This window comes from Cryptomeria japonica, chromosome 9 (assembly GCF_030272615.1).
Source record: "Cryptomeria japonica chromosome 9, Sugi_1.0, whole genome shotgun sequence".
In the NCBI taxonomy this organism is placed as follows: domain Eukaryota; kingdom Viridiplantae; phylum Streptophyta; class Pinopsida; order Cupressales; family Cupressaceae; genus Cryptomeria; species Cryptomeria japonica.
The window spans coordinates 554844435-554861475 of NC_081413.1; positions in this window are offsets into that span (position 1 = coordinate 554844435).

Here is a 17041-nt window from a genome sequence, read left to right on the forward strand (position 1 = left end):
CATGATGGTTGCAGAGAGTAAAAACTTGACGTTGTTCTTTATGTAGGAAAACTCCTATTATCTCCCAAATTAGTTGGCAAGCCCAAAGAAATAAAAAAGGACCAGAAACCCATTGTGCAATGCAAATACACAACCTTCAAGCAATGGGGCTCACTTGATGAAGAAATTCTAGAGACAAACATTTCCTCTTGGTTGTATTGTGAAGAGGATGAAGAACCGACAAAGATTCCCAAGAAAATGTATCCAAAAGCATCAACTATAGTGGATAAGATGGGCGATAAAGGACATGGATTGGGACCGAAAGAGAAAGGAATCGAAGCACCAATAAATCCCATCTCATACAAGTATAATAGGGGCTTGGGTTATACTCCAATACCTAAGATCATTATCGCTAATTCCCCTTTAGACCCTTCTTTGGATGTCGAAGACTCTGACGAAGAGGAATTTCATGAAATGCCTTTTGAATACCAAGATGGCATCTTCTTTGACACCCATATCAATACCATTGCCCCCATAACCCCTTCCACCCCATATGAGTGGCAACTTGTCCATCCTAAGCTTATAAACTAGTACCAATGAGGAAAACCTATTTTGGATGTATGTGTCGACGATAATGCTCTCACGACTCTCTTGACTATGCACAACTTGGAAGACTGCAACATAGTCCTTGGGATCCAATTGCATGGGGAAGGATACTTTGGTAGTCAGGTCAATACCCTTAGTCACAAAAAAGACAATAAAAAGAAAAATCTTGATTCCTTAGGTGAAAACCTTCCTGAGGCACCTATGGATGAGGAAAAAGTAAAAATAAAGTGTGTATCCTTAAACAAAAACCTGAATTAGGCACTTGAGGATGAGGGACTTGACCTCCCTACCATGGTTCCCCTGCCACAAGATATGTCATCCCTAATTATAGAGGAAATAGACACTATCAATGTGGGCACTGATGATACTCCTAAGAATGTGCTCATTGCTAAGTCTCTGTCAGATCAAAGAAAAATAGAAATTCATCAATTTTCTCATAGAAACAAATATTAACTTTGTCTGGTTGTATGCTGACATGCCAAGCCTTGATCCAAACTTAGTAGTCCATAATCTTGTTGTTCGTCTAGATGCCAAACTTGTAAAGTAGAAATTGCACAAGATGCATCCACATATTGCACTCCTCGTCAAGGTAGAACTTCAAAAGATGTTGGATATTGTATTAATAAAACCAATAGATTACCCTAAGTGGGTGTCCAACATTGTCCATATTGGCAAAGCTACTGGGGGCATCTAAATTTGCACATATTTTTGAGGTTTGAATAAAGCATGCCCTAAGGATGATTTCCCTCTTCCCAATATAGACATGATCGTAGATCTCACAGTGGGACATGAAATGTTGTCACTTATGGATAGATTTTCTAGATACAATCAGATCACGATAGAAGAAGAGGATAAACACAAAATAGAATTCATAATGCCATGGGGCACCTTTTGTTATCAATTCATGCATTTTGGTCTCAAGAACACCTGAGCAACATATCAACGAGCAATGACAACAATCTTTCATGACCTCTTGCATAAAATCATGGAAGATTATGTGGGTGATTTCCTAGGAAAATCCAAGACAAGAGATGAATATATTCCTATCCTAAGGAAAAATTTTGAGAGATTGGAAAAGTATAAGCTGCACCTAAATCCTAAGAAGTGTATCTTTAGTGTTACATTTGGGAAATTTCTTAGTTTCATTGTTTCCAATAGAGGTGTAGAAGTTCATCCTGCAAAAGTGAAAGCCATCCTGGAAAGGCCTTCCCCGAAGACCCTCAAACAACTATGCAACCTTCAAGGGAAGCTCCAATATATCAGACACTTCATTTCACAACTCACAGATAAGTGCCACCCGTTTGCACACTTACTATGAAAGGATATTAAATTCAAATGGGGCTACTTGTGTCAAAAGGCTTTTGAGAAACTCAAGGAATACCTATCATCACCTCCAGTCCTTATACCTCCTATTTCAGGACAACCACTCCTTTTGTATATATCAAAAACCATAGTGCCACTAGGGGCATTACTGGCACAAACATATGATCAAGGAAAAGAACATGCTCTTTACTACATTAGTCAAACTTTAGTAGGGTATGAGCTCAATTATACCCCTATTGAAAGACCATGCTTGACACTTGTCTTTAGCACACAAAAACTTTGGCATTACATGCTTAACAACAAAATAAAATTGATTGCTAAAATTGAACCCCTCAAGTATCTCTTATCAAAGGTTGCTCTCACAGGAATAACTGCTAAATGGGTTGTGTTACTAAGTAAGTTTGACATCAAGTGTGTGGATAGAAAGTAAATCAAAGGACAAGTAATAGCGAACCAATTGGCAGATGCTCCGCTTCAAGGTGATCACCCCATCCCCATAAAATTTCTTAATGAGTCCATAATGACTATCACCACATCTTCCACATGGTAGTTATATTTTGATGGTTCTTGCATGCAGAACGGATCAGGGGAAAACATATTATTTATCATGGGTCAAGGAGATTGTATTTGTAAATCATATAAGATAGCCTTTACATGCACCAATAACATTGCATAATATGAAGCACTAATCATTGAACTTCATTTGGCCATTCAATGGAAGATATTAGAATTATATGTTTATGGTGATTCCCAACTTGTCATTAAACAGGTCAATGATGAGTATCAAATGAAAGATGAAAAGCTTCTTCCCTATCGTAGCATGGGAGAATACCTAAAGCAATACTTCACTGGAATCCAATTTGAGAAGATTCCACACAAAAAACAATAGGGTTGTGGATGCAATGGTTACTATTGGTTCTCTCCTTTAGATGCCGACACATAGTCAAAAATGTGATTTTTTGGTCGAGCAACTCTTCATACCAGCATATGATCTACCTAATTCTGAAATGGTGTGTGTACTCATTGGTCCCGAATACCCCTAGTATCAAGAGACCTTCACCTACCTAAGAGACAACATTATCCCTCCCCACCTCACCAAAACCCAACATTAAACCTTCATTTGTCACTGCACTCGTTACACCATCCTCAAAGACACCCTATTCAAAAGACATTTTGATGGTTCCCTCCTAAGGTGTCTAGATAGACAAGAGGTTGAATGGGCACTACACAAAGTGCATGTGGTTATCTGTGATGCACACTCAAGTGGTCTCACTTTGGCTAAAAAGCTCTTGCAAATGGGATACTACTAGCCTACAATGGAAGAAGATTCATATAATTATGTGAAGAAATGTATCCCTTATCAGAATCATGGCGATAAGATTCACTCCCCATCACAAGATCTGTAGCCTTTTATCACACCTTGGCCCTTCTCATAGTGGGGGCTCGATCTCATTGGGAATATCCACCCCGTATCCTCGAACGGTCATAAATTCATCATCACTACCACTAAATACTTCACAAATGGGTGGAGGCCATCCCTCTTATCTTCACCACTAGGAAGAAGATCTCAAAATTCATCTAGAATTACTTGATTTACTGCTATGGAATCCCCAAAATTATCATCACAGATAATGACAGATCCTTGAAAAATTCAGGATGTTAAAGAACTTTGTAGGAAGTGTGATATCCAATATCACTTTTCCACCCTCTATTACCCATAGGGTAACAGTAAAGTTGATTCTTCTAATAAAACCCTAATCAAAATCCTTAAAAAGATAGTCAATGAAGTTTATCATGACTGGCATCTCTAGCTCCATCCTGCTCTGTCGGATTACGACACCTCTATCTGCACACCCACAGACGCCACTCTATATTCCCTTGCTTTTGGTTCTGAAGTTGTCCTCCCTCTTGAAATTGAGATCCCCTCCCTAAGGGTGTCACTACAGAATATCCTCCCTAATGAGGAATATAGAGTTTCCAAGCTACAAGAGCTGGAATTGTTGGATGAAAGACACCTCAAGGCCTTAAACCATCTTCACATGTATCAAAATTACTTACACTTGAGATACAAAAAGAAAGTCAAAACCCAGGAATTTGAAGTTTGTGATCTTGTCCTTATGGAAAATCAGATAAACTTTCAAGAAAGAGAAAACAAAGGCAAGTTCGAGCCCAATTGGCTTGGATCTTATGTGATCACAACAAAATATGGATCAGGCGCATATCAATTGGCTACTTCTAAAGGAGATCACTTGGATGAGCCTATGAACAACATGTACCTAAATAGATTTTATGCCTAATCCTCGGAGGGTCACCAATTGTCTAAAGCATGCAAAAAAAAAAAAATTTAAAATCAAAAAATTAGCAGAAATGTCAAAAACATCCAAAAAGCACAAAAATTAAAAAAAAAAGTAAATAAAAATCAATATGTTCATCAGTGAAGACCACTTTATGGTGCTATGGGCAAGTACCTTCATGAAAACCTGGTTTCAGACACTAAGGTAAATAATCTAGATCCATTGTCTATCTGGAAAGACTCAAATCCCCCCTCTCTCATTCAACTTCGTTTCATAACATATCCCACTCAATTCTCATATTCCATAATAAAAATTAAATATTCGGATGTCATCCCCACCCCTTACCAATGAGGAGGAATGTACAAGCCTAATTAAATGGCCATCTATGCAGGACAACTCTCACCATCACTCTCCCCATTTTGTTTGTAGTCAGTTCTCTCCTTGATTCTACAAAAAAGAAATTCCTGTCTTGTTCCCTTTCCCGCCTGCAACCATCCATTTCTTTAATCTACGCCACTACATAAGCCTTCTTAGACAACATCCAGCACCTTTCTTTTTGTTGGTTGTCTCCTTCATTCTATCATAAAGTCGATCCGATGATCTCACCATCCATCCCTCCCCAAGAAAATGGAAAGTAACAAGGTTCTCTTGACCACCTCCACAGATGTCACAATTCATTTTAGTATCTTGTGCAATAGCTTCTACCCTCTTTCCTCACCAAACTATCCTCATCAGGTCGGTTATCCATTCCCTCCCCCGGTACATGATGTTAAGTATTTGCCTAAACCGTGAATAAGGATCATCTCATCAAACTGAGCTTTCACTCGTCATGTTGAGCTTAATCCTGAGTCCCAAGCTTGACCTTCTTTTTGACTTGTGCATTATTCAAACATCCATCCACATGTACTCCATCAAGTATTTGTAGTCACGTACCACATCTGAATTCATGTGTCTGCGCCATATACTCTATTGCCTCTTTAGTCTCATGAATTACTTATGCCCATCGAGATGCATCCTTCCCCTATCTGGCAGAATATCCACAAATCCTAAGTCCTACTCTTGGAAAGAGATGTCAGTTGGCCTTGAGCATTTTGCTTTCATGATCTGATCTGATTGCTTTCATTTGCATCATTTTGTCCTACGACTACTCCTACCTATGGCTACCAGAATCATTTTATATCCTAGTATGTTTTAGATGGGTGTATACTAGAGCATGCCTTTGTGGTATAACATGTTTGTTGGTTTCTTTTTCATGAACTTGGAGACATGTATCTACATCTATATGGTGTTTACATGCTTGTGTGCAAGGGATAACCTATTGTCTGAGAGACAGTCCATGCCTCAGATTTTTCATAACATCCCAATTCCTATAATCAGTGGTGTAGACTATCCTTGGAAAAATCAAACTAGGTTTTCTCTCCACATTTTGCAAAATAAATCCCTCCATCTCATCATTTTCATTTCATCCTACCATTATTCATTTTGGAGACCTCAATTTATTCACTTTCTTGATTTATTCTAGACCTATGTTGTTGTACTATGGTTGGCATATTCCAAAAAAAAATCAATTCATTATCATCTAGTCTCATTGTTCATTTAGTTACATAATCATCTTGTTTATAATAAGCATTAATTGCATTATCCATTTAGTTTCATAGTCATTAGTTGCATTACTCAGTTGCATAATCATTTTATCCATTAGTTGCATTATCACTTTATTCATAATCATAATCATTTTAGTAGCATAATCATTAGGTGCATTTAGTTGCATTATTTGTTGCACTTGAGACATGCAAGTTGGTACATACAATCTTGACTATCTATCAAAATGTATCTATCATGCATGTCACAATTACACATCTTAGGTTCATAATAATGTAAGGTTAATTAAAGCCCATTCAAACATTAGTATCTCATGTAGTGCTACAATCATTAATAATCACTCTATTCAATATAAAACATTTGAATATAATCTCGTTGCATTCCATCCTTAGGTCATTTTAGGTCCATTAATTTTTTATTCAAACATTAATATCTCACGCGAAAGGTAAACCATCAAATAGTCCATACATCACTAACTAGTCTACTTAGTCATATTTTGGTTTGTTATTTTTATTAGTGGTTAAATAAGGGTTTTCATTACATCACCCGACACATTTAGTTATTATCCATTTAAATGCATTTCATTAATCATATCATATTTATCACATCACAAACATGCATATAGGACAATTATTTGCATCACGTAAGCATATACATTATCATCACATAAAATCCAAAAACATGCACATCATATACACATATTATCCACATGCATCATGCATCCACAAACATGTTAACCCCATCATAGATAAAATATGCATACATATAAAATCACCCATCCTGCATCACAAAAAAGTCAGATAATATCCATCACATAGCATCATAATCCATCATATCACAAAATAATAATCAAAGTCTATAATAAAGTCCATACATGTATAAACACTGCCAAAAATCACATCTCATATATATCAAAAATCAATGAATGTGTCAATCATGGTACAATGATATAAATCCCCAAAGGGTCAAAATATAAGGTCACATTCATAAGGGCAAGCCCACACTCTCCCTATCCCCATCACCATCTCCACCATTGGTTGCACCTCATGATGGTCCTACACCCCCTCCCCTAGGTGGCCCCATAGCCACTGATCCCCCCGTTTGTTGGCTCTGTGTCATGTGCTGACTCTATGCCCTATGAGATCCCATACTCTTGGTATATGATGCTGCCCTCTTTTCTCACCTTCCTCATTTTTCTTCCACCTTCTTCACTTCTTCATCTTTTTTAGTTTTTCTCCCTCACTTTTCATTCTTCTTTTTTCAAGAATTTTCCCGAAAATTTTTCAAAAATTCTATGTTAAATTCTCGAGGGGGCATCCACCACTTGCGTCTTCATGCCGGGGAATCTTTTTCTTATCTTTTACACATCACCAATTTTACCGCTGAGTAAAAGAGGGGCAAAATGTAGACGTTCAAAATTAATTAAATTAAATATTTAATTAATTTATCCTTTCTATGTAATTAATCAATTTAATTATGTTACCCTTTTTTCTTCTAAGAATTAATTTAATTTAATTTAATTAATCCTGTCACTATAGTCCAATAATTGATTTATTAAATAAATTGATTATCCTTCATTCTTCTAAATTCATCAAAATTAATTAATTCTTCCAAAATCCCCTCTTAGTTAATTAATGGCAATTAATTAACTTAGTCATGTGATTCCTACAAATCACTTTCCCTAATTCTTCATTAGCCTAATTAATTCTTCTAGAATCCCTCATAATCATTCTTAACATTATTCTTCAATTTTAATTCCTCCACTTATTGTCTCTCCTATTGTCAAATCCTCCTACAAATTCCACTTGTCTTCTAATCTCTCATCATCCCACCTAATCATCTCCCCTAATCATTTGTTAGTGGCTAATCCCCATGATTAGCAACCAAGTCAACCAATAGCCATAAATGGCTAAATCCACTTGTCCCCTCCTCACCTTTCAACCTTAAATGCACCTAATTGGGTCATTTCAAGAAATATAAAATCTCACATTCTCCTATGTCTCTCATCTTCCCAAGGAATTTTAAATTCCTTTTCTCATTTCCTTTCCCCATGCACTCTATTATTTGAGAGTTTTTAATTCCTTATCCATCTCACAAGAAATTTTCAATTCCTTTTTATTCTCCCAATGTACTTGGGGATATCTTCCCTGTTAAGTCCCGGACACAACTGAGAGGGTGGGGGGGTTAATCAATTGTCTAATATAAATTTAAACCAAAACAACTTAACCAAATTATTACTTAATATGAATCAGATTGTTATACTGGTGGGCAGATTTAACAGATAAATGCAATACTGGTAAAGATTAATGCATGAAACAAAAGGACAAAGTCATCGACAACACATAATACCAATATTTGTACGTGGAAACCCTGTAAGGGGAAAAACCATGGTGGGAAACCTTACCCACAATCAGATGATACTACTGCAGATAGTAAGTGTACATAAATGGGGTCTGCACATGCAGAAAGGCCAAGTGCCTAGAGCTCATTGCTCAAACACAAATGGGAGTCACACTGACTACAATTGGATGGTTAAATCCAATCAGAATGTACTACTCAAAATAGCATCTTCATATGCTGGATTCAATACCGATGTAGTTCTGATTGTCCTTACAAAAACCTAGCTTCACCTTCAAATGATGTTTGTGTGTATAGCTCTGCTTAATCTCGCATATACCTTCACACAATCCTTTTTTGCATTCCTCATCCAATCTCACAATTAAGACCTTACATTTATACCATAACCTAAGACCAATTTTAGTAGGTCGGCTCTACAAGATATTACAATAAAATCATTTTATAAACAATATAATATCCGATGCAATAACCGATTGAACATGTCGGCTTAATGCATTTACAACAATAATTAATCATCTCCAAAGTGTGTCGTGCTGATCTGGAAAAGATAAACCTGTCGGTGTATACCCTAGACCTATTTGCCGGTAACAACAAATATGCAAATATGAATATGCTAATAAACAATTCTCCAAGATAAGATTTCCAAATAATGTCTTCGACATTACCAAGTGTTTTCCACACCAATCCAAGTGCGGGTGATCATTATATCCTATTGGTGTACCATAGACCGGTGATTGTGCAAAAGTCACTTGCTTGCCGGTGAATGTTGCTGGATCTCCAAAGTGTTTTAGTAGGTGTTGACATCAATGACAAAACCATACCAAAGTACCAACAATCTCCCCCTTTGGCATTGATGGCAACACAAGATGGAAAAACCATCAAAGTGCCAAAACAAAAATGCCAAATGCAAAAACCAACAATCTCCCTAAAGTAACAATCTCTCCCCCTAAGAGTAATATGAGTTATCTTATGTTTTTATGTGCCAATCTCTTCCCAAAAGATAATATGTTTTTCCATAGATATCACTCCCCCTTTGACATCAAATGCCAAAGTTACAACAAAATCAGGTCCATATACAAAATACCAACCAATTTCAATATACCAACTACTCCCCCTGAGAAGTAGTTTCCTCATCAAAGTCATAGTAAGAATATTTCTCTATTAATTATGTCGGTTGATGACAGACATCAATTCTCTAAGTATCTTCCGGTGGGGGTATGACCCCAAGCTGATCTCTAAGATATTCAAAAGTCTCCTTGGGAAAAGGTTTAGTAAAAATATCTACAAGTTGTTCTTTAGTATTCACATAAACTAGTTTTATTTATTTTGCTTCAACTTTTTCCCTTAGAAAATTCAGTTTGATGGAAACATGTTTTGTTTTAGAATGTAATACCGGATTCTTAGATATATCAATTGATGTTGTGTTATCACAATATATAGTTATAGGTTCCTTGCATTTTACCTTTAAATCTTTCAACATTTGTTTAAGCCAAAGTACCTGTGTACAATTAGTTGTTGCTGCAACATATTCTGATTTTGCTGTTGATAAAGATGTGCAACTCTATTTCTTACTCAACCAAGAAACTAATCTGCTTCCAAGAAAAATGCTCTGTCGGTGGTGTTTTTTCTATCATCCACATCTCCTACCCAATTTGCATCTGTGTATGCACACAGGTCAAATTTTTCATCTCTAGGATACCATAATCCAAGATTTGTAGTGCCTTGTAAGTACCGAAAAATCCTTTTTACTGTTGATTCATGATTTTCTCTAGGATTACTCTGAAATCTTGAAACAATACATACTGCATTCATAATATCAGGTCTTGTTTGTGTTAAGTACAGTAAACCTCCTATCATGGATTTGTACCTTGTTGGATTAACAGGTGTAGATTCATCTCTTAAAGATAGTGTGTCATTTGTAGTCATAGGTGTGCTTACCGGTTTAGAATTCTCCATCCCAAATTTATTAAGTAACTCTTTTAAGTATTTTGATTGACTCAAGAATATGCCCTTGTCAGTCTGTGAGATCTGCAATCCTAAAAAGAATCTTATTTCACCAATCATAGACATTTCAAATTCTTGCTGAATTTTAATAGAAAAGTCTTTACACAATCCATCTTCTCCTCCAAAGACTATATCATCAACAAAAACTTCTATAGCCAAGATGTCATCATTAGTCACCTTATAGTATAAGTTACTATCAGCATTTCCTTTAGAAAAACCAATTTTCAAAATATACTTATCCAATCTTGCATACCAAGCTCTTGGAGCATGCTTCAATCCATACAAAGCTTTCCTTAACCTACAAACCATATCTTTGTCATCTGTAAAAGAAAATCCATCAGGTTGTTCAATGTAAACTTCCTCCTCAAGATCTCCATTTAGAAATGCACATTTAATATCCATTTGATATACTTTGTAGTTCTTATGTGCTGAAAAGGCCAAAAACAATCTAACTGCCTCAATTCTAGCTACCGATGCAAAGATTTCATTATAGTCAACTCCTTCCTTTTTAGAATATCCCTTACACACTAGTCTTGCTTTATTTATGATAACCTTACCATCTTCATTAAGTTTGTTTCTGAATACCCATTTTGTTCCAATTACATTTTTATCTTTAGGTCGGGGAACTAATGTCCAAGTGTTATTTTTCTCAATTTGCTCTAATTCTTCTTCCATAGCTTTAGTCCAATATTTATCTTCACATGCCTCATTAATTGATGATGGTTCAATTTGAGAAATAAGACATACCTCTTCATTTGCCAATCTTCCTCTTGTCATAACTCCTTTGTACTTGTTTCCAATTATCTGATCTTCAGAATGATTCAATCTTACATACCAGGGTGTCTTTGTTTGTTGTTGTTCTTCAGTCACAGTGGATATCGGTGTAATTGGATCTTCACTCTATACTGGTGGATTTGATGTAGGTTCATTTGTTAGAATTTTTGTTGCCGGTTCAAAATCTATATACCTTGAAGTTCCTCTGAATTGTTCATCAATCTTTACATTTGTACTCTCAACAATTTTCTAGAATCTCTTGTTAAAACATCTGTATGCTTTACTCTTAGATGAATAACCAAGAAATATTCCTTCATCACTTCTAGGATCAAATTTCCCAATATACTCATCTCTTCTAATGTAACATTTACTTCCAAATATTCTGAAATATTTAAGAGTAAGAGTAATACCAAACCATAGTTCATGAGAGGTCTTACCTATTTCACCTTTGATGTGAACTTTGTTGAATGTATAGACTGATGTACTTACTGCCTCTCTCCAATATACATGTGGTAGATTTGCTTCTGATAACATACTTCTAGCTGCATCCAAGATAGTTTTGTTTTTCCTTTCAACAACTTCATTCTACTGAGGTGTCCAAGGTGCTAATAGTTGTCTTCTGATTCCATTTACTTCACAGAATGCATTAAATTCCTTAGATGTGAATTCTCCTCCTTGATCTGATCTTAAACATTTGATTTTCTTACCGGTTTCATTTTCAACCATTGCTTTGAACAGTTTAAACTTCCCAAGTGCTTCTAATTTTTCTCTGAGAAAAGTAACCCAACACATTCTAGAATAGTCATCAATTATTAGCATGAAATATCTATCACCTTGTAAGCTTTTAGTTCTAGTTGGACCACATAAATCAGTATGAATTAAATCAAGAGCATTATTGGATTTTTTTGGAATACTTTTGAAACTAGCTCTAGCTTGTTTTCCAAATTGACATTCCTTACATACTGTATTGTGAGGTTTGATAATCTTAGGTAAATCTCTAACTGTCTTAGTAGTACCGATTTTCATCATGCAATCAAAGTTTACATGACAGAGTCTCTTATGCTACAGCCAACTTTCATCTATATGTGCAATCAAGCATGTCTTTTCACTATTATTCAAGTGAAAGATATTACCTCTAGTCTGATTACTGGTTGCAATTTCTAAACTAGTTATGTTCATGATTTTGCATTTTCCATTTTTAAATTGTAACTGAAATCCTTTCTCAACTAATTGACCAACACTCAAGAGATTACATGTTAAACCTTTAACATAGTAAACATTTTCAGTGTTATGCTTACCATCAAGAGATATTGAACCCTTACCTTTGATCTGACAAGCTTTGTCATCTCCAAATCTTACTAAGTCACCATTATATTCTTGAAAGTTCAAGAATTTACCTTTGTCTCTTGTCATATGATGTGAGCATCCAGAATCAATGATCCATTCATCCTTTACTTCAATTTTAGCTGCCAAGGCCTGTTCTATTAGATGCACTATAGGTGTCGGTTGATCTTCTATTATAGCAACAAAAACCCATCCATTGTTGTCGAATCTTCATCAGAATCATCAGTCACTCCTTCATCAGCAACATAACAAGATTTGTCCTTATTCTTCTTAAATTTGTATCTCTGATACTTAGGATTAGGCTTGTATGTCCTTTTAGCTTCTTCTCTTAGTCTAGCATGTCTATCAGGGCATCTTGAAGCCATATGACCAATCTTATTATAGTTAAAACATTTAAAGGGTGCTTTACCTTCATACTTACTTCCAACTGGACCTTTAGGCATTTTTCTTGCAAATAGTGCTTCAAGTTCTTCATTTTCTTTCATGCTTTCCTCAAGTTCTCTTGCATAAAAAGCTTTCCAATTAGATTTGTCAAATGATGATGTAGATGATGATGCTTTGAAGGCTAAATCCATCTTTATAGTAGCAACAGGACCAAATTCCTCAATTTCAAAGGCTGAAAGTTTTCCAATCAATGTATCCCTAGTTACTGATGTATTTGGCATTGTTCTTAACTCATTTATAGCAGTAAGCTTCATTTTATATGTCGGTGGCAATCCTCTTAAAACTTTTGAAACAATTTCATCTTCACTTAAGGTTCCTCCATAACATTTAATATCCAAAACAATTTCATTAACTCTTTCCATAAAAGCATAAATTCTTTCATCTTCTTCCATTTTCAGATTTTCATACCTAACCCGGAAGCTTTCAAGTTTTGCAATTTTGACTGTGGAATCTCCTTCATTCAGTGTTTCTAGATGATCCCAAATAGCTTTAGCAATTGATCTGTCTAATAATCCCATGATTTGTTGATCTGTTAATGTGCTCAAAAGTGCTTCTCTTGCTTTGCAATCATTTTCCTCATCTTTTCCCAAGGTAGGTGGATTAGGCTGACCGGGAGTAGCAGCAGTATAACCATTCTTTGTAACTTCCCAAATGTCTTTTCCAATGTAATTCGGATGTGTCTCCATTCTGATCTTCCATATGCCATAGTTGGTTCCATCAAGTTTAGGACAGTCCTTCCTAAAATAGTTAGTAGACATTGGATCTCCTCAAGCTATTAAACTTCTGCAAAAGGAGGACTTGGCTCTGATACCAATTGTTAGGTCCCAAAGACAACTGAGAGGGGGGGGGTGTTGAATCAGTTGTCTAATATAAATTTAAACCAAAACAACTTAACCAAATTATTACTTAATACTAGTGAACCAGTCTGTTATACCGGTGGGCAGATTTAACAGATAAATGCAATACCAGTAAAGATTAATGCATGAAACAAAAGGACAAAGTCATCCACAATACATAACACCAATATTTGTATGTGGAAACCCTGTAAGGGGAAAAACCATGGTGGGAAACCTTACCCACAATCAGATGATACTACTACAGGTAGTAAGTGTACATAAATGGAGTCTGCACATGCAGAAAGGCCAAGCACCTAGAGCTCACTGCTCAAACACAAATGGGAGTCACACTGACTATAATTGGATGGTTAAATCCAATAAGAATGTATTGCTCAAAATAGCATCTTCATATGCTGGATTCAGTACGGGTGTAGTTCGGATTGTCCTTACAAAAACCTAGCTTCACCTTCAAATGATGTTTACGTGTATAGCTATGCTTAATCTCGCATATACCTTCACACAATCCTTTTTCGCATTCCTCATCCGATCTCACAATTAAGACCTTACATTTATACCATAACCTAAGACCAATTTTAGTAGGTCGGCTCTACAAGATATTACAATAAAATCATTTTATAAACAATACAATATCCAATGCAATAACTGATTGAACATGTCGGCTTAATGCATTTACAATAATAATTAATCATCTCCAAAGTGTGTTGTGCCGATCTAGAAAAGATAAACCTATAGGTGTATACCCTGGAGCTATTTGTCGGTAACAACAAATATGCAAATATGAATATGCTAATAAACAATTCTCCAAGATAAGATGTCCAAATAATGTCTTCGACATTACCAAGTGTTTTCCATGCCATTCTAAGTGTTGGTGATCATTATATCCTACCGGTGTACCATATATCGGTGACTGTACAAAAGTCACTTGCTTGCCGGTGAATGTTGCTGGATCTCCAAAGTGTTTTAGTAGGTGTTGACATCAATGACAAAACCATACCAAAATATCAACATGTCCCATATGCATTATGGAGTGTGGAGACAATAAATGCCTTTATAAAAAATCTCTTGGTCTCCACACCTGATCATGTCATTGTCCCCTCAATCCATGTGCTCCCTCTCCTTCAATCTCCATCCTTGATCTATCTGTAATCTTGACTATCTATTCATCCCCTTTCAAATCTATAAATTGTGCTCTCCTCCCCTTCATTTTTCCACCTCCAATTTGTGGAATCTCATGATATCCTTTTAGCTTTAGAAATCATACTCCAAGCACCTCCATTATAGGCAAATTATCACTTAGCATCCATGGCATCTATATCCTCCATCCATCTCCATTACCATTTGTTGTGCAATTTGGGGAGCAACCCACATATCCATCTAGAACCAATCTAAACAAGATAGGAAGGGGTGCATCCTTGGCTTCACCAAAGGTCCAATCGGAGGAACAAAAGAGCTTATTTGGAAAGGTATAAAAGGTTTTCATGTCTTTTATTTGAATGTTTTATGTTTATATTGATTTGAACTAACTTCCTAACCTTGCAATGATTTTACCTTGGTTTAGGTGGATTCCTACCCTTTTCCATTATTGATGTCAAAGGGGGAGAGAGAAAGAAGTGAAAAATGGAGAAAGTAGTTCAGGGGGGGTCAGTCAGATTGCAAAGAAGTGAAAAATGGAGAAAGTAGTTCAAGGGGGGTCAGTCAGATTGCATGTACAAAATTCAGACTTTTGGTGTTTTGCAAATTTTGGGTACTATCATTTTTCACCTGTGTTGCCATCAATGCCAAAGGGGGAGATTGGTGGCCTTTGGTATTCCAGTGATGCTTCAGTGAAGATTGATGGTTCTTGATGCTTGTATATTCTTAGGAGTTGTCATTTATGGCAACTCAATCTATTGATTTGATCTGGTATAAAATTTTGGTTAATCAGATGTCTTGGATATAGTATTTTTGGACTAAGACTATTAGCGCAACTCACTATACCATTTTATGATTTTTGGTGAAGCGGTTTTGATTTATGTGATCAATGATTAACTAGGTAGGTATATGAAGCAAATTATCATGACAATCCACCCTCCGGTATTGATTCCTACGCATGTTTGAAGGTCTGATATCTGGTAGAATAGTAAAACATTGTACTCTTCATTTCTTATGGTGTAACATGTGACTGGATTCTTTATGTTGATCCCGGTGATTGGAAATGTGTTTGGAGTAATATGTGAGACCTATAGGAAGCATGTGCTCATGAATTTTGGGTTTGGTATATGGTTCGACAATATATCTAAGCCAACTTGCAACTACTGTTGGCAATTGACACTCAACTAGTTGGTTTCAATATGATGTCATTGATGACAACATGGCAACATGTTCCGGATTCATATTTTGGTTTAGTAGTGTACCAACAAACACTTCACCGTCACCGACACCGGTAGGTTGGAAGGAATTCTTTGGTTACCGGCAATGCAGGCCAACATGGTTTATATTGAGGCTATCGGTATTGGAGGCCAACATAATTTGGGAGATCCAACATTGGCAATTGATTTTGATATTCATGTATTTATGTTATTGAGCCGACATAAGGCATGATGGTGTGTAAAGGGTATATAGGTTAGTTGATTAGATCATTTTGTAATATGTAGGATGTAAGGTTATGGAATGTAGTGGAGATGCGAAATATATGAGAGATCATGTATGTGAGGATATTTATGTAATAGGTTATTCTAGTAAAGGGTTTAGGGTTTTAGACTGAAACAAACAAAGCTTAATTGGAACTGTATTCAGGCATAGAAGATCCTATCATTGCAGTTCAATAATTTCTCCGAATTGTAGTCTAGATTTGTATGTAGTCAATGAAGCTCCTTTTGTGATTGAGCAGTGTGCTCTAGGTTGTAAGCCTTCCTACAAGTCCAGGCCCCTATATTTTGTAATATCTCTTCATATGGCCAGTGGATTGATATTGTGGGTTACAAATCCCACGGTGGTTTTTCGTCTTTGAAGTTTTCCACGTATAATTCTCTGTGTTATGGTATTCATTTGTGTGATTGGATTATTGTTTTCTTTACTTATTTCAATCTTATATGTATCAGTATACCAGTTGGTGAATGCATGTTTTAATAAGGTTAAAATTGATCATTCTGGTAGAACATTGATTCACCCCCCCTCTTAGTGTTCTTGGATTCCAACAATTGGTATCAGAGCCTTGTGCCTCAGAGGAAGTTAACAGCTTGAGGAAGATCCAGAATCCAAAATCCATGGATATGAGTTTGGAGAAGCAACTTGAGGTAGCACTTGAAAATTATGATGTTGAAAGGATGAAAAACTTAAAGTTACAAGATGAATTGAATTCTTCTTAGGAATTCATTCTTGTGCTACAAGAGAGACTGCCATCTGTTCAAGCTAAGAGGAAGGAACTTTTGTAGAATAAGGATAATGATGAGAAAGATGCCCTTAATGAGAGGTGTC